This window comes from Prionailurus viverrinus, chromosome A1 (assembly GCF_022837055.1).
Source record: "Prionailurus viverrinus isolate Anna chromosome A1, UM_Priviv_1.0, whole genome shotgun sequence".
Taxonomy (NCBI): Eukaryota; Metazoa; Chordata; class Mammalia; order Carnivora; family Felidae; genus Prionailurus; species Prionailurus viverrinus.
Genome location: NC_062561.1, coordinates 74315128 through 74334806, shown reverse-complemented (window position 1 = coordinate 74334806; position 19679 = coordinate 74315128). Strand labels below are relative to the sequence as shown.

General features: G+C 41.1%; 1 pseudogene; it reads right to left on the bottom strand.

Moving 5' to 3' along the window:
* Positions 1 to 1709: 1709 nt before the first annotated feature.
* LOC125163733 (MKI67 FHA domain-interacting nucleolar phosphoprotein-like) lies at positions 1710 to 18083 on the bottom strand (annotated as a pseudogene).
* Between the last annotated feature and the right edge of the window lie 1596 nt (positions 18084 to 19679).

Sequence of the window (19679 nt, the reverse complement as noted above, 5' to 3'; positions counted from 1 at the left end):
CTCTGTACTGGCAGCACAGAGCCTGTTTGGGAATCTCTCTCTGCCTCTCTCTGCCCCTCCCCAACTAGTGCTGTCTCTGTCTCTTTCAAATAAACTTTAAAAAAAAGAAAAAAAGAAGTGATTATGTTGCTGTTCATTGACAATTAAAAAAATTTAGATTAGATGGTGTTTTTGAAAAACTTAAAAGATAATCATTACTGACATTACAAACAGGATGCACACCTGTTTTCCAAATCATTACATAACAAAAAAGGAAAATTCAAGAATCTGCAAAGAATAAAAATAGTTAATATTTATTTAATTCACTCTATGCCAGGTGCTATACATACTTGCTTTTTTCCCCCTCATTATTCCTTAAACTATTGTATAAAGTACTTATTTTATTTTTCCTTTTTTAGGGAATGAAATTGAAGATTAGAAAAATATAGTAATGCATTCAAAGACAGTGTTAAGAGCTGGTATTTTAACTCAGAGAGGTGGATTTCAGAGATAATGTGGACCCACGGTCATGTGTTGTCCTCTCTATACGTCTACTGATAGCTTATGATGTGCCAGGAACCATGCCACTAATTCAGTTAACATTTCAATAGTTCTATGAGATAGGCAAGGATATAAAAAGGAGAAGCAGAAAACAAAGCGTTATTAACCCTATCAGTGTACTAGTAACTTAAAATTTATTTTGAAGCACAAAGATTTACGGATTTAACTTTTTATTTATTTTGTTTAATTTTATTATTATTATTATTATTATTATTATTATTATTTTGCTTTACTTTTGGGTCTAAAACTAAATGATGGGGGAAAAAAAGGCAAAAATAAATAACCAAAGAGATATACAAGATATGAGATGAACAGCAACAAAAGAAAAGCTTAGGAGATGAAATTAATTCCAAAAAAATACTCAGTATTAAATGTATGAAAAGCAAAAAGAGAATCATCGTGCTGTATTGCTGTATTGTTTGTATAAGTTTGATCTATAATTAAGACAAAAAGTCAACAGATACGCACTCCATATATCATAAATATATGGCATATTATAGATAATTCTATTATATGTATGTAAAATATATGTATTTGTATGTATTTTATATTGTAAAATATATGTATTTTACAAATGAAATGTAGAAAAATTTTATTTGCTGGTCACTGATTCTTGAAATTCAATTCCACATCGATGAAACTAACACAAAATGACAGTCATTGAAACTTGCTAGCCCGCCAAAAACTTAACTTGGTAAAAGTGACCACGTACATATGCTTGAAGGGTCTTCTGATTCTCCGTGTAATTTAACTTCCAGTTTCTACCACCTGATGTTCAAGTGCCCTTACGGGTTGGCCATGCACAGTCTAACAGAGAACCATATAGATAGTCAAGCAAGAGTTTCTTTCTTTATTCGACGGTAACAACAAAAGCTGCAGTAAATGGTGACTTTTCTATCCAGGAAGAGTAACTAAAGACAGCTATGAAATCTGCAAAGGAAACTAGAGACCAGGACAAAGAGGCAGGGTGAGCCCAGATGTTGCACGCTGCTCTACGCCAGCAAGGACAGGCAAGCCAGTTACCGACTGCTTTCCTTACTGACGCGAACCGCCAGTTTTTCCTCCAAGAACTTTGTCAATGGTTGCATTCCATCGCTTGTAGTTCAATACAAAGAATTAGGCCTCACAATAAAATCACATTTTTCAGAAGAAATATCATACACTTAGAATCACTGACTGTCTTTTCTTTGTCTTTTTTTCCTTGAGCGTGTAGGTGTTCGAGTCGCTTGTGTTTCCTCTTTTACACCAGGTACAGGCTATTTGAAAACTGTTCCGTTATCTTTGTCATCAACATTCATTTTAGCCGCTTCAGATTTTCGTTTCTCCAAAACTGTTGGTGTGCAAACTGGTGTGGGGCCCTGGCTAGCCACAGTCTGCTCAGGACTGCTAGGAGTGAATGAATTCTTTTTCTTCTTCGCCTTTGGTAAGACCTGACCTGGCTTTTTGTAGATTTCTGAAGACCAGTGTCTGAAGCATTTCTTTCTTCTTTTTGTTTTTACGTAAAATTAGTGGAGGAAAATCATAATCAATTTCTTTTTCAGCAATTCTTTTCCTGAGTAATTTTTCTTTCTTCTTAAGTCGCTCCTCCGTCTGTAGCTTTTGAAGAAGCGTCCGATTCTGATTATACCGCTTCAGTGCTGGATAGGATGGCTTTTTAAATGGAATCTGCCAGAGGGGTCGGCGGCAAGATGGCGGCTTAGGAGGACGCTGGGCTCACCGCACGTCCTGCTGATCACTTAGATTCCATCTACATCTGCCTAAATAACCCAGAAAACCGCCAGAGGATTAGCAGAACGGAGTCGCCGGAGCCAAACGCAGACGAGAGGCCCACGGAAGAGGGTAGGAAGGGCGGCGAGGCGGTGCGCGCTCCACGGACTGGCGGGAGGGAGCCGGGGCGGAGGGGCGGCTCGCCGGCCAAGCACAGCCACCGAGTCTGGCTTGCAAAAGCGGAGGGGCCTGACGGACTGTGTTCCCACAACAAGCGCGACTTAGCGTCTGGGAGGTCATAAGTTAACAGCTCTGCTCGGAAAGCGGGAAGGCTGGAGGACAAAGGGAGGGAGAGCTGCTGAGCCCCCTGACAACAGAGCTCAGTTTGGTGGGGAACAAAGGCGCTCGCCAGCGCCATCTCCCCCGCCCATCCCCCAGCCGAAATCCCAAAGAGAACCTGTTCCTGCCAGGGAACTTGCTCGCTCCGCGCAAACACCCAACTCTGCGCTTCGGCGGAGCCAAACCTCCGGCAGCGGATCTGACTCCCTCCCGCTGCCACAGGGCCCCTCCTGAAGTGGATCACCTAAGGAGAAGCGATCTAAGCCTGCCCCTCCTGCCCCCGAGCACCTTGCCTACCCACCCCAGCTAATACGCCAGATCCCCAGCATCACAAGCCTGGCACGGTGCAAGTAGCCCAGACGAGCCACACCACCCCACAGTGAATCCCGCCCCTAGGAGAGGGGAAGAGAAGGCACACACCAGTCTGACCGTGGCCCCAGCGGTGGGCTGGGGACAGACATCAGGTCTGACTGCGGCCCCGCCCACCAACTCCAGTTATACACTACAGCACAGGGGAAGTGCCCTGCAGGTCCGCACCACTCCAGGGACTATCCAAAATGACCAAGCGGAAGAACTCCCCTCAGAAGAATCTCCAGGAAATAACAACAGCTAATGAGCTGATCAAAAAGGATTTAAATAATATAACAGAAAGTGAATTTAGAATAATAGTCATAAAATTAATCGCTGGGCTTGAAAACAGTATACAGGACAGCAGAGAATCTCTTGCTACAGAGATCAAGGGACTAAGGAACAGTCACGAGGAGCTGAAAAACGCTTTAAACGAAATGCATAACAAAATGGAAACCACCACAGCTCGGCTTGAAGAGGCAGAGGAGAGAATAGGTGAACTAGAAGATAAAGTTATGGAAAAAGAGGAAGCTGAGAAAAAGAGAGATAAAAAAATCCAGGAGTATGAGGGGAAAATTAGAGAATTAAGTGATACACTAAAAAGAAATAATATACGCATAATTGGTATCCCAGAGGAGGAAGAGAGAGGGAAAGGTGCTGAAGGGATACTTGAAGAAATAATAGCTGAGAACTTCCCTGAACTGGGGAAGGAAAAAGGCATTGAAATCCAAGAGGCACAGAGAACTCCCTTCAGACGTAACTTGAATCGATCTTCTGCACGACATATCATAGTGAAACTGGCAAAATACAAGGATAAAGAGAAAATTCTGAAAGCAGCAAGGGGTAAACGTGCCCTCACATATAAAGGGAGACCTATAAGACTCGTGACTGATCTCTCTTTTGAAACTTGGCAGGCCAGAAAGAATTGGCACGAGATTTTCAGGGTGCTAGACAGAAAAAATATGCAGCCGAGAATCCTTTATCCAGCAAGTCTGTCATTTAGAATAGAAGGAGAGATAAAGGTCTTCCCAAACAAACAAAAACTGAAGGAATTTGTCACCACTAAACCAGCCCTACAAGAGATCCTAAGGGGGACCCTGTGAGACAAAGTCCCAGAGACATCACTACAAGCATAAAACATACAGACATCACAATGACTCTAAACCCGTATCTTTCTATAATAACACTGAATGTAAATGGATTAAATGCGCCAACCAAAAGACATAGGGTATCAGAATGGATAAAAAAACAAGACCCATCTATTTGCTGTCTACAAGAGACTCATTTTAGACCTGAGGACACCTTTAGATTGAGAGTGAGGGGATGGAGAACTATTTATCATGCGACTGGAAGCCAAAAGAAAGCTGGAGTAGCCATACTTATATCAGACAAACTAGACTTTAAATTAAAGGCTGTAACAAGAGATGAAGAAGGACATTATATAATAGTTACAGGGTCTATCCATCAGGAAGAGCTAACAATTATAAATGTCTATGCACCGAATACCAGAGCCCCCAAATATATAAAACAATTACTCATAAACATAAGCAACCTTATTGATAAGAATGTGGTAATTGCAGGGGACTTTAATACACCACTTACAGAAATGGATAGATCATCTAGACACACGGTCAATAAAGAAACAAGGGCCCTGAATGAGACATTGGATCAGATGGACTTGACAGATATATTTAGAACTCTGCATCCCAAAGCAACAGAATATACTTTCTTCTCGAGTGCACATGGAACATTCTCCAAGATAGATCATATACTGGGTCACAAAACAGCCCTTCATAAGTTTACAAGAATTGAAATTATACCATGCTTACTTTCAGACCACAATGCTATGAAGCTTGAAATCAACCACAGAAAAAAGTCTGGAAAACCTCCAAAAGCATGGAGGTTAAAGAACACCCTACTAACGAATGAGTGGGTCAACCAGGCAATTAGAGAAGAAATTAAAAAATATATGGAAACAAATGAAAATGAAAATACAACAATCCAAACGCTTTGGGACGCAGCAAAGGCAGCCCTGAGAGGAAAATACATTGCAATCCAGGCCTATCTCAAGAAACAAGAAAAATCCCAAATACAAAATCTAACAGCACACCTAAAGGAACTAGAAGCAGAACAGCAAAGGCAGCCTAAGCCCAGCAGAAGAAGAGAAATAATAAAGATCAGGGCAGAAATAAACAATATAGAAACTAAAAAAACTGTAGAGCAGATCAACGAAACCAAGAGTTGGTTTTTTGAAAAAATAAACAAAATTGACAAACCTCTAGCCAGGCTTCTCAAAAAGAAAAGGGAGATGACCCAAATAGATAAAATCATGAATGAAAATGGAATTATTACAACCAATCCCTCAGAGATACGAACAATTATCAGGGAATACTATGAAAAATTATATGCCAACAAACTGGACAACCTGGAAGAAATGGACAAATTCCTGAACAACCACACTCTTCCAAAACTCAATCAGGAGGAAATAGAAAGCTTGAACAGACCCATAACCAGCGAAGAAATTGAATCGGTTATCAAAAATCTCCCAACAAATAAGAGTCCAGGACCAGATGGCTTCCCAGGGGAGTTCTACCAGACGTTTAAAGCAGAGATAATACCTATCCTTCTCAAGCTATTCCAAGAAATAGAAAGGGAAGGAAAACTTCCAGACTCATTCTATGAAGCCAGTATTACTTTGATTCCTAAACCAGACAGAGACCCAGTAAAAAAAGAGAACTACAGGCCAATATCCCTGATGAATATGGATGCAAAAATTCTCAATAAGGTACTAGCAAATCGAATTCAACGGCATATAAAAAGAATTATTCACCATGATCAAGTGGGATTCATTCCTGGGATGCAGGGCTGGTTCAACATTCGCAAATCAATCAACGTGATACATCACATTAACAAAAAAAAAGAGAAGAACCATATGATCCTGTCAATCGATGCAGAAAAGGCCTTCGACAAAATCCAGCACCCTTTCTTAATAAAAACCCTTGAGAAAGTCGGGATAGAAGGAACATACTTAAAGATCATAAAAGCCATTTATGAAAAGCCCACAGCTAACATCATCCTCAACGGGGAAAAACTGAGAGCTTTTTCCCTGAGATCAGGAACACGACAAGGATGCCCACTCTCACCGCTGCTGTTTAACATAGTGCTGGAAGTTCTAGCATCAGCAATCAGACAACAAAAGGAAATCAAAGGCATCAAAATTGGCAAAGATGAAGTCAAGCTTTCGCTTTTTGCAGATGACATGATATTATACATGGAAAATCCGATAGACTCCACCAAAAGTCTGCTAGAACTGATACAGGAATTCAGCAAAGTTGCAGGATACAAAATCAATGTACAGAAATCAGTTGCATTCTTATACACTAACAATGAAGCAACAGAAAGACAAATAAAGAAACTGATCCCATTCACAATTGCACCAAGAAGCATAAAATACCTAGGAATAAATCTAACCAAAGATGTAAAGGATCTGTATGCTGAAAATTATAGAAAGCTTATGAAGGAAATTGAAGAAGATTTAAAGAAATGGAAAGACATTCCCTGCTCATGGATTGGAAAAATAAATATTGTCAAAATGTCAATACTACCCAAAGCTATCTACACATTCAATGCAATCCCAATCAAAATTGCACCAGCATTCTTCTCGAAACTAGAACAAGCAATCCTAAAATTCATATGGAACCACAAAAGGCCCCGAATAGCCAAAGGAATTTTGAAGAAGAAGACCAAAGCAGGAGGCATCACAATCCCAGACTTTAGCCTCTACTACAAAGCTGTCATCATCAAGACAGCATGGTATTGGCACCAAAACAGACACATAGACCAATGGAAAAGAATAGAAACCCCAGAACTAGACCCACAAACGTATGGCCAACTCATCTTTGACAAAGCAGGAAAGAACATCCAATGGAAAAAAGACAGCCTCTTTAACAAATGGTGCTGGGAGAACTGGACAGCAACATGCAGAAGGTTGAAACTAGACCACTTTCTCACACCATTCACAAAAATAAACTCAAAATGGATAAAGGACCTAAATGTGAGACAGGAAACTATCAAAACCTTAGAGGAGAAAGCAGGAAAAGACCTCTCTGACCTCAGCCGTAGCAATCTCTTACTGGACACATCCCCAAAGGCAAGGGAATTAAAAGCAAAAGTGAATTACTGGGACCTTATGAAGATAAAAAGCTTCTGCACAGCCAAGGAAACAACCAACAAAACTAAAAGGCAACCAACGGAATGGGAAAAGATATTCGCAAATGACATATCGGACAAAGGGCTAGTATCCAAAATCTATAAAGAGCTCACCAAACTCCACACCCGAAAAACAAATAACCCAGTGAAGACATGGGCAGAAAACATGAATAGACACTTCTCTAAAGAAGACATCCGGATGGCCAACAGGCACATGAAAAGATGTTCAGCGTCGCTCCTTATCAGGGAAATACAAATCAAAACCACACTCAGGTATCACCTCACGCCAGTCAGGGTGGCCAAAATGAACAAATCCGGAGACTATAGATGCTGGAGAGGATGTGGAGAAACGGGAACCCTCTTGCACTGTTGGTGGGAATGCAAATTGGTGCAGCCGCTCTGGAAAGCAGTGTGGAGGTTCCTCAGAAAATTAAAAATAGACCTACCCTATGACCCAGCAATAGCACTGCTAGGAATTTATCCAAGGGATACAGGAGCGCTGATGCATAGGGCCACGTGTACCCCAATGTTCATAGCAGCACTCTCAACAATAGCCAAATTATGGAAAGAGCCTAAATGTCCATCAACTGATGAATGGATAAAGAAATTGTGGTTTATATACACAATGGAATATTACGTGGCAATGAGAAAAAATGAAATATGGCCTTTCGTAGCAACGTGGATGGAACTGGAGAGTGTGATGCTAAGTGAAATAAGCCATACAGAGAAAGACAGATACCATATGGTTTCACTCTTATGTGGATCCTGAGAAACTTCACAGGAACCCATGGGGGAGGGGAAGGAAAAAAAAAAAAAAAAGAGGTTAGAATGGGAGAGAGCCAAAGCATAAGAGACTTAAAAACTGAGAACAAACTGAGGGTTGATGGGGGGTGGGAGGGAGGAGAGGGTGGGTGATGGGTATTGAGGAGGGCACCTTTTGGGATGAGCACTGGGTGTTGTATGGAAACCAATTTGTCAATAAATTTCATAAAAAAAAAAAAAAAATTAAAAAAAAAATAAATGGAATCTGCCACCGTCTGAAAAGTTCTTCATGCACTTTTTCAGGTGGTATAAGATGACACTTTAAGAGCCTTTCACCAAAAAGGTAGTTGTTCATTGTTTCAGCAACTATCTTGGCAACATTTTGAGATGCAAACTCCACAAAGGCATAGCTTTACTATTTCCAGTCCGTTTCCTTCTGGACGGTCTGAATCTTGTAACAGTGCCAAACTGGGAGAAATACGCTGGGATCTGGGTTTCATAAAGTGCTGGAGGTAAGTGGCCCACATAGATTACTCCAGTAGTAAGTTTTGCTTCCTCCTGTCACTGGATTGCACCCCTGCAAGCCTGCACCACCTCCTTCTGAAACTGGGCCACCTCCTGCGTGTTCAGCGACAGGAACAGGGCCTTGGTGACAGCTTCCAAGCCCAAGAGCTCCACGCGGCTCCCCCGCTATATTTTATATTTTTAACTGATCATATATATACATATACAGAGACAGAATCTTTTTTTTTTTTTAATGTTTGTTTATTTTTGAGAGAGAGAGAGAGAGAGAGAGAGAGAGCACGAGCAGGGGAGGGGCAGAGAGAGAGGGAGACACAGAATCCAAAGCAGGCTCCAGGCTCTGAGCGGTCAGCACAGAGCCCGACAGGGGGCTTGAACCCACAAACCTCGAGATCATGACCTGAGCCAAAGTCGGATACTTAACCGACTGAACCACCCAGACTCATCGAGAGAGAGAATATTTTAATATACCAATCAGGTAGATCAAAAGACATAGATAATTAGAATAATGCAATCAAAAAAATTAGTCTAAATCAAGCTTTGCAGTCTACAAAAAAAAAAAAAATCATCAATAGAAATTTGGCAGACTGATATTAAACTTAGCCAAAAAATCTCAATTCCATAGTTATAAAAGCAGAAATTATAGAAGCCAGATTATTTGATTATAAAGCTATATTATAAATTAATTTGTTCATATAATACAAAAAAAAATCTCGAATATTAAAAAACTGTCCCAATATTTAATAACAGACTAAAAAAAGAGAGAAATACATTGTAAAATAAATTTATGAGAAATCAAGCTCATATATTTCTGTAGGTATATAAAGAAGTCCTAACTGAAATACTAGCAAATTTATAATCCACTAAAATTAAGTACAAATGCCTGGATGCTTTAATAAAGGTTTTAGAATTGAAATGTTACTAACTCAAATAAGGGAAACCTTGTAGTTGCCTCAATGTGGGGTTAAAAAATATTTAATAAAGTTTAATCATTAGTCTTGAATTTATAAGCTTTAAAAAGTCTAGGAATTAAAAACATGAGACACGGTAACAATTTCATACCAAAAGCCATTGCCATTATTAAGTCAATGAGAGTCAACCTCATTAAAGGAAGGCTGTAATCATCATTCTTTTTTAGCATTGTTCTGGATGCTACTACAAATCTAAAAACAGATGACAATAATTAGGAAGAGACAATAGTGTCATTATTAGTGACTAATGTGGCTGTATATCTATAAAATCTACATAAATAAGCTGAAAAAACTCTCCTAATTCATAACGTTCAGCCAAGCGGATACACGTAAGATAAATACACAAAATCAATAGTGTTTTCAATACACCAATAATAACCTTGCATTAAAATTTGTAAATTTTACAAGAGTGTTTATTTTTAAACTGTTGACTTTTTTCCAAGGTGCTTCATTGAGAAAATATCTCTTTCCCTGCCATATGTTTTAAACAATGTAAAAGAAAATCTGAATAAGTCATCAGAAGTGTCCATGTTGCTGGATGTGTTAATGTCTTGCAACTTGACACATAGGTTAAACATAATTTCAATTAAAACCTTAAGCTTGGAATTTAACAAAATAATTATTAAGGATACAAAAATTTGAAAGAATACAAATTGAGGATTGCTAAGAAGCATTGTATACAGGCAAAGAATGAAAGATGACATAATTACTAATACAATAAAATACACTACCAACTAAAATGTTTTCAATTTTCGCAGAGTACACGCAACATACGTGACAAATTACAAATTTAGTTACAACAGTACTAAGATCCTGATAGGCACCTGGAGAACAGACAGAACCAAAAGTTCACGAAAGAGAAGGTTGCAATGGCTAAACATTTGGAGGGGAAAGAAATGCATCATGGCCAGTAATTAAAGAAATGTTTGCTCAACGATGAAATACTACTCGGACCAATTAAACTTGCAAATATGATACCATAACATTGGTAGAGATGTGATAAAACACATCACTGCCAATGGTAGTGTAATAACTTTCCGGGTTGTGATCTGGAAATGTGGAGGGTGTAGGGGAGAAAGGGAGAGATACAGGAAAAAAATGTGGAAAATATTTGTCGCATCTCAGGGAGGTGAGATTTCTGTGGTATTTTCTTCTTTATACTTTTCTGTGCTTCTCAAATGTTTTATAAGGTGATATAATAATATAAATATTACTTTAATCCAAAAATAGATGGAAAGCTTGAAAGAGATCATCTCTAACTGACTTCCGGTTATGAATGATTCTATTGCCGTACCAATGTCAACATTCAAGTTCCCACAATTATTGTCTAAATGTACCTAAACCACTTTTTTTTTATGTTTCTTTATTTTTCAGAGAGAGAGAGACAGCATGAGCAGGGGAGGGACAGAGAGAGAAGGAGACACAGAGCGTGAAGCAGGCTCCAGGCTCTGAGCTGTCAGCGCAGAACCTGATGCGGGGCTCGAACCCACTGACCATGAGATCATGACGTGAGTTGAGGTCAGATGCTTAACCAATTGAGCCACCTAGGCACCCCGTACCTAAACCATTTATTTTTAAGGCTATTGATGGTCTACCGTGAATTTTAAATCTCTATATCCTTAGTCAAGTTTGATGAGGTATATTTTTACCTTTCTTGTTTCAGTAAAGTGGATGGTGAAGAAAGTTGCCCACTTCATTCTAAAACTATATTAATATGTAAAGCGTGTAAATAATTGCCCAGAACATATCTGAAAATTCTACTAATTATTTGGACTGTTCAGTGGGAAAAGCAGGTCTTATAAGTGAGCTTTAACATACAAGTTTGAAAGAGCTGGGAAAGAAAGTTTCTGCATACAGCCTGACAATGCAGGGAATGTATAATGATGAGTTGAGAAAGATCCATATCATTTGAGTTTTATAAAAAGGGGAAGAGGGTAGTGTCCATGACTTTGCTTAGACCTGAGAAAGCCTTCTGTTGTGTGGCTTTTAAAAGGAGAGAGAAGAGTTAAGTGCTGTCATCTACTCAAGTTCAGGTGGAGAAGCTTAAGCAGATACTCATCAATTCACATCTATTTCTGCAGAACATGATCATTGATTTTGCCCCTTTTGAAAACAAATCAGTTTGTTGTCATTATGTAGAGTCTTCAGTTATACAGGAAAATAAAATTTTAAAAGGAAAAGTGTACAGGGGATCTGAATGGCAGTCTGCCTCAATTGTGGCCCCCAAACAGGCTTGCAAAAATACATGACTTAAGTAATTGACTCAATGAATTTCATTCTCTGTGCCTGGGTAGACACAGTCAAGAAAATATTCCCTTCTCCTCAGTAAAATAAAACTGAAGGTCCAGTGGATGGGTTTGGATTTCATCAAGCCTATTACCCTTATCTCTTCCTTATCTCAGAGTTTAAACCTGAGATTTCTTCATTTTCACGAGTTCACTATTCTTTGGGAATCCAAAGGGACTACCTTCAAAATTTGCTTACCTAGTCCCAGTAAAGGCAAGATTGCTTGGGGGAGAATGTTTCTTAGAATAGAAACTCCATTATTTCCCTCTATTGTCAAGATCATCTTTTACTATAGAGACAAATTCCCAATCTAATTAATCATTACTCTGACTTTCAATACCTAAAAATTAGAAGAATTTTGCAGTTTCCCAGGTATTTGTAAAACTTGAGCTAGACATACCTAGCGAATTCAGTGAAATAGTTTCTGCTGTCTCGTAACTTTTCTCTATGATAAACTGTTTACCTCAGCCACAGGCTTGAGTCAATCAAAATATTGTGAATCATTTGTTGTAGAAATAATTTGATTAATCTCTTTAAATTTCAAACATCAATCCATAGTGAAATCTTTTTCTGATTTTTTTTCTTCCATCATATTCAGTCTTCCCATGTACCTTATTTACTCTGTGTAAATCAGGAAGTCTGCAATGCATCTTAATTCATACTATTTTGTTCAGGTCTTCATGTCAACAGATGCTTTGAAACCATTATCCTGTCTTAAACTTCCTCTCTCCAAACTGTGAGATCTTTCCATTGCTTTTACAACTTGTTCCTCTTAACCCTTAATGCATTTTTTGCTCATGTTTAACACTCTGTGGATTTCAACCTTTTTCTAAATTCTGAGATGGACATTTTCTCTAATACATTAATTCATCTAGTGTTTCTATACAAACTGAGCATATGACATGTGCCAAGTCCTGTGGTGGCCCGTGGGAGTGAACAGTGAACAGCTTGTCTCTCACTGTTTGTGTCTCCATGCCCAGACGTCTGATTTCTGTGCACTGACAATGAGTGACTGATTCTGACCCAGTGATGTACTCTTATTTGACTAATCCAGTGACATAGTTGTCTAGGTAATTTCAATACCCTTCAGCTGAGTTTTATATCGGTCCCTATGTGTGTGCTTTTGGTTTCAATACCCAATCATTCTAATTTATCAAAGCCACTATGCAATCACTGATGTCACAAACCCAAAACTCTGTGTTTATTCCCATTTAGGATGCATGTGCCGGACCTAATTTGAAAAATAATTTCTGGTAATGTTCAGTACTAGTGCATTTGATTGGTCATTTTGTTCTTGAGACACACTGTGCTCAGAACCCATATGACAGGTGTGGGCCTTGAGGATGTGGTATCTAAGGCCTATGAGAAGCAAAATTTCACCTTCTTGAGACACCAGGCTTTATCACCTCTTCTGCCTTTTGGTTTGGTCGACTTTGATCAGAGCTCATCAAAATGGAAAGAGGAAATATTAAGACAAGTAGAGAAGCCAAAATATAATGAAAACAGACTGGAGAATGAAGGCTCCTTACTCCAAAAAAAAAAAGCACCAACAGCACCAAAATGGCTTCCTTAGGGCCCTAATATTTTCAGAATACATTTATAGACTTAGACCCTCTGTTCAGGATGCTTCTCTCCTAATCAATAGTGACACATCCAACTATAATTCCAAATGGGCACCGACTTTGATTTGAGCTCAATGGGACAGAAAACACAAAATAACAGTGGCTGAAGCAAAAAATTATTTATTCTCTCTCAGGTAGACAAAGTATGAGAGCTCCACAATCAGTAGGATCTCTGCCATTCTCACCACATGGCAAAAACCGTGTTGATCAAGATGGCTGCCTCAGCTCTCACAATGTGTCCAGAAGGAAGTAGAAGAGGAAAGGGCAGAAGTGTATTCTCCCTCCCTTTAGGGATCCTTACTGGAAGATGCCTATACCACTCTGCTCATATTACTTTGGCTAGAATTTAATTATATGGCCATACCAGCTGTGAAAGAGATTAGGGAATTTCATTTTTGTCCTGGGAAATTATGTTCCCAGCTAGCAAGTGGAAGTTCTATGATTAAAGAAGAAGGGGGAATGAATATTGAGGGGAAACCATCATGATCTGCTGAGAACTAATTATTTTTGTTAAATAATGATTTGAATAATTTAATGACACATGAAATCTGACCACCTTTTCTACTTAATCTCAGTCCAGCTTTCCCTCTGTAAAGTCTGATTCATTTGCCCTAAAAAGCAGCAATAACAAACCATGATTGTAGAAGAGATAATACTGAGCACATTATCTACATTTATCGTGGATCACCTAAGTCTGTATTCAGAAAAATCAGACTAAATCGTCTATACACAGCATTTCACATAAGAAAATTAAATACTGAGGCTGGGTGGCTCAGTCAGTTAAGTGTCCGACTTTGGCTCAGGTCATGATCTCGTGGTTCGTGGGTTCGAACCCCGCATCAGGCTCTGTGCTGGCGGCTCAGAGCCTGGAGCCTGCCTCAGATTCTGTGTCTCCCTCCCTCTCTTTCCCTCCCCCACTTGTGTTCTGTTTCTCTCAAAAAAAAAAATAAAATAAAGATTAAAAATTTGTAAATAAACAAATAAATAAAATACATATTAAAGGTCATGAAAATTGATTCATGGAATCGATTCCCTAAATCTAAGTAATGTTTCGATAAATGCATGAGAATTCGTATCTCTTCCCTGACTGCATTTGAGCATCACCTGGGGAGTTTGTCTTGTTGTTGTTACTATTTGCTTCATTATCTTCTAATAATTCCAATGCCCAGCACACACCTGAGACCAATTAATCCAGAATCTGCAAAGTGTAGGAAAGGGAAGTGAGATCCAGGTCTCTATCTTTTAAAAGCACTTTCTGAAGCATAGGATTCCATCCACAGCAACTGCTAATGAAGTCTTAGAATATAAGCATGAAATGGGCCAGCACCGATGCTTTTAATTGCACTCAAGAGTAAAGTGCAATTAAGAAAACCTGTGATGTGATTGATCTCTCTGTATATGGAAGATTTTGCACTAAATAAAGGAAGTCACTAAGGTGAACTAAACACACTTCTGACTTACTTTTGAAATCCAACATCTTTTTTCCCCCCTTCCAGGTTAATTATATAAAGCAATTGCAACGATATAACACACAGCAACAAAATACTCTTCAAGTGCAGAAGGAGGAGAGGCTAAGGCTCTCAACAGGATAGAACAGGTAAGATTGGGTTGAGATCCTTCAATGCCTTCACAACTGTTTTAATTCTACCTACTGGTACCAGGTGGCTGGCTGCCTCGGAGGTATCTGCTTCTTCTTCAGCTACTCAGGCTTTCTGGTTGTTCTGGCATCACCAGAGGAAGGGGACAGGGCAGAAGGACAAAACCTTTCACCTAAAAAACAATGTCGGGGCACAGTCCTATGACCAGGCTTGAAAACACTTGCAATTCAAGCCTATACCTGCCTGATTACCAGTACAACTTCTGACTTCTATTTGTTCTCCCTGAGGCTAAGTGTCCTCATCTGTGAAACACAGGCATTTAACCAGTGGTGTCCCAATGCCCTTCCACCTCTAGAATCCAAAGTTTCTACCCTGCAGTTGTCCTACTTGGAAAGAAATTTACCAATTTGGATTTCCTGTCCAGATCATTGCATCAGCCCTCCCTGACCAAGGTCACACCAGAATAGTAGCTTGACTACAGGGCAAATCCTCAATCTGAGCCCTCTCCCAGGTCCTCCCAACGATTCAAATACATTAAGGCATGTGGTCTGAGTGTACTCAGCGTTTACGCACATAATACAGAAAACACCTGGCATGAGTTCCGCCTTCTGTGGCCCCAAGGGGGGACCACTGCTTTAAGCTTTTGAGACTTTCTAAGAGGTATTTATAGGTCATGGGATATATAGCTTTCCAATGGTCCGAAGAACACAGCCAACTTCAGGATGAGTGATACAAGTGCTGAGATTCTAAGGGGATAAATCCCATAAAAATTTAGATGCTGGGGCTCAATATGGAAACATGGACTGGAAAATGAGGAGGCTCGTGTCATGGACACGAGACAAGCCTGGGCTGTATCTTGTTCCCAGAATGAAGAACTGTGGATATAGGCAGGGCAGTGCGCCCGTAGCCTTGAAGATGGAGTCTAGATACGTGAGGTTCTTGCACCGTGTTCCGCCTGTTAAGGAATCTGAGTGACAAATGGCATAAGGTTAATGAGAAAAACACTGAGAGTCCAGGGAAGCATATATCAGAAACTGGAACACCAAGACTACCCAAAGGCAGGGCCAGATGAAAGGAAGATTGATCATAAGGCTCAGAAGAGGATTAAGACGGAGATCTTAGGCAGATGGTACAGCCGTATCCCTCCGATTGCTTCCTGAAGAATCCCGGTTTTGTTCAGGGCAGCAGTCAGTGCTGCCGGAAATAGTCTCACAGCTCCCATGCATGAGCAGGGGTGCAGGGGTGGGGAACAGAGTCACGAGATGGTTCTGGCCCCAGGTGAGGGAGGCAGGAACCCACATAAGAACAGATAGAGCCCCTGAGGGAGGCAGCCTGCTGACTCTTCCTCTCCCTCCAGGCCAGGGCATGAATGTGGAACTGGTGCTGAAGCCTCCATCCTGCCCGTCTTGCACCCAGGAGGTCACGAGAGGGAAGACAAAACCCGAAAGGTAAGGCTAAAAGGGCAATGACAGGAGGACACCACAGAACCACCAGACCATCCTGGACTGGAGCCACAAGAGGAAAGAAAGCGCTACTTGATGAAGTCAAATGACAGGCCAACTACCACATCCAATAAGCGCACCAGCTCATTAATTACAGCTGAATAACATTCACGGCCCCACGGTGCCGAGGAATCCAAAGCATGAAAACTCGTACAATAGAGTGTATCCTGCTCTCCCAACATCTGCTCGCAGGAACCAACAAAACATCGCTGGTCGAGAAGGTAATCTCCCTTGAGATTAAAAATTAAAAAATAAAAATAAAAATAAAAGTAAAAGCCTTCAAGGAGGCAGATGAAGACACATGTGACCAAATGCTTAGCACGTCCTTGCCAAGCAGGGGGGTGTTTATGCCATTTCCATAAACAATGGAGGAAAGATAGAAAGGGACTAAAATTAGAATCATGCCAGAACCCTGACATTTGAGATGATATTAAAACTACAAACTGGCACTTATAAATGACGAGAAACTCACGGGAGACCAGCACATCTGCCTCGTGTACCTGATTAAAGTTTGAAAGGAAGCATTACGACTCAGCAGTTACACCTAGTGCCTGAAGAATGTCAGATTAGTTGAAGAGAGACAAATGGGAAAACACTACTCTTCTGATTCAGGAAGAGGTACTGAGGCCTGAACATCTGGCTGTGGAATAAATAAACTCCCTTGGGGCTGCATTGTATTTATTGCATGAAGTGGGTAGCATTTGACTTCGGTGTCGGCTGGCCGGAGCGCATCAGAGATGTGGCTAAGCCTGGTGACATCAGCCAGGCAAGAGTCAGAGTGCAAAACATAACAGGCCTCCTAGCCCAGGAGTTATTTTTATTAGGAAAATCCAGACCCTTAATGGAGCTTCAGTGCAGAAATGCTGCCAGCAATGCTTTCAAAACGCATTCCAGTGGCGCCTGGGTGGCTCAGTCGGTTGAACATTCGATTTTGGCTCGGGTCAGGATCTCACGGTTCTTGAGTTTGAGCCCCACATCAGGCTCTTTGCTGACAGCTTGGAGTCTGGAGCCTGCTTCAGATTCTGTGTCTTCTTCTCTCTCTCTCTCTCTCTCTCTCTCTCTCTCTGCCCCTCCCCCACTCACTCTCTGTCTCTCTCTCTCTTTCTCTCTCTCTTTAAAAAATAAGTAGGGGCGCCTGGGTGGCGCAGTCGGTTAAGCGTCTGACTTCAGCCAGGTCACGATCTCGTGGTCCGTGAGTTCGAGCCCCGCGTTGGGCTCTGGGCTGATGGCTCAGAGCCTGGAGCCTGTTTCCCATTCTGTGTCTCCCTCTCTCTCTGCCCCTCCCCCGTTCATGCTCTGTCTCTCTCTGTCCCAAAAATAAATAAACGTTGAAAAAAAAATTTTTTTAAATAAGTAAACATTAAAAAAGAAAAACACATTCCCCACCAGGGAATTTGCTTATGCAAACCTCCTTGTGGTCCAGGGACAATGACCGTGACCCCTCACACATTAGTGGTATTGTGAACCCTGGGCAGGGACCAGCTTGCCCAAGTGTGACCCCAGAGCTGACTGCTGCCTCACCACTGCTGACTCGGGACAGGCCAGCTGAGCAACCGTGGTGTCTGGAAGCTGGGACCCCAGCGGCAAGCCAACCCCGACTGTGTCTCCAAGACACTGCCAACCCCTGACGCCCGCGGTGGTTGAATGAAGCCACCTTGCACGGGCACAGGCGGACATCACACCGTGAGTGAGACAAGGTTTGAAGGGTTTTTTTCCCCAAAACTGCTAAAAACTTGACGGAGAGTCTCTGGTCAGAAATTATGTCAGTAAGCTGCTACTTCAGCAAAGATGAACAGCACTCCAGAAGGAAATGTGAATTTTAATTGTGACTATACTAAAGTAAGTGAAGAAAAGCATAGCAACTTGCTTGTCGTTGGGAAAAGGGGCAGAGTGTTGTAAAAATGAGACAAGCTTTGGCTGGAAATCCATCTTTCCTCAAAACCAGCTCTCACCAGCTCAGGGTTTGGCTCTCACCCATTCACCAAACCCCAGAACCCCAGGCTCCGTGTGGAAAGGGCATCACCACATCTGCCTGGCAGGGACTCAGGCGAATTAAACGAGACGACATCCGTGAAGTGCTTGGCACTTTGGTAGTTACAGTGAGTAAAAATTGTGGTATGGTTCTTGTTGACAGTCTCTAAAATGGGGCTGACACTTCCTTCATGAGGAGCATATAGCTTCAAGATTACATTCTATCATAAACAACAGTTTAATCCATTAAAAGGGGAAGTTCTGACCCTACATCTGAGAAGTACCCATCACACTGACATGGGAAGATCCTGACTTGCCCCAAGCCACAAGCTAATTGGTAAAGACAAAGGTGTGCTAGCAGCTGGGGGTGGGTGAGTGGGTGGGGGGCTGCTCTTGATCCAGGGGGGTGAACCCCCCTCAGAGGAGCACTGATGAGTGTATTTCCCCAGGCAAAGAATCACATGGGGTAGACATGATAGGGAGTGAGCTAGGATGGGACAAACCCACAGTGTGATGCAAAGTCAGGGTCCAGGGAGAAGAAGGAATGGTTTATCTGGCACATGTGGGTCCTAAACACCACGGGTCTCCAAACAACACGGAGCGCTGTCTGCAGAAAGATCTAGAGAGCACAGAGGCATAGTGTAAGCTCATCAAGTCATACTGATAACAGGTTCCATTACTGAACACCCACTCTGTGCCAGTCCATTTATATTCATTATCTCATTGAACTCTGACAATCAGACTATCAGATAGACCTCGTTCTCTCCACCTGTGTGAAGAAGCACATGTCCCCAAAAGCTCAGCCACTTGGGTCATGCAAAGCGAACAAAGATGAACCTTTCTTTGTCATGAGTTTCCTTATCCTTTTCAACTTTACATGGAATCTGCTGCCTTTAGGCTGGTTCCTGGCTAGAGTATCTTTATGGTAGCAGATAACTTGGGTCCTTCTATCTTGCTATCTTAGGTCCCATTCATTCCCCAAGCCTTTTGTGATTCCGATTTCCTAACCGTAAGATGCCTCTGTCCTCCCTGGTTCTCTCATGACAAAGATAATCTGATGACTAGATAATTGGATAAATGCAGTGGTCCTAAGGTAAGCAAAGGTAAGACTCTTCCTCTTCTCCTGTAGAAAAAAATAAAAAGGTTTTCCAAGAGTATTTTACAGCAATTCTGGAAGTCTCCAAGAACTTTCCATATGGCCAGAATATTTTTATAATAAAGCTGAGATATTGTGTGCCTTTTTCACTGTTCACTATTCTCCTTGAAGTGATTGACCTATTTCGCTCATTTTTAAGAAAATAT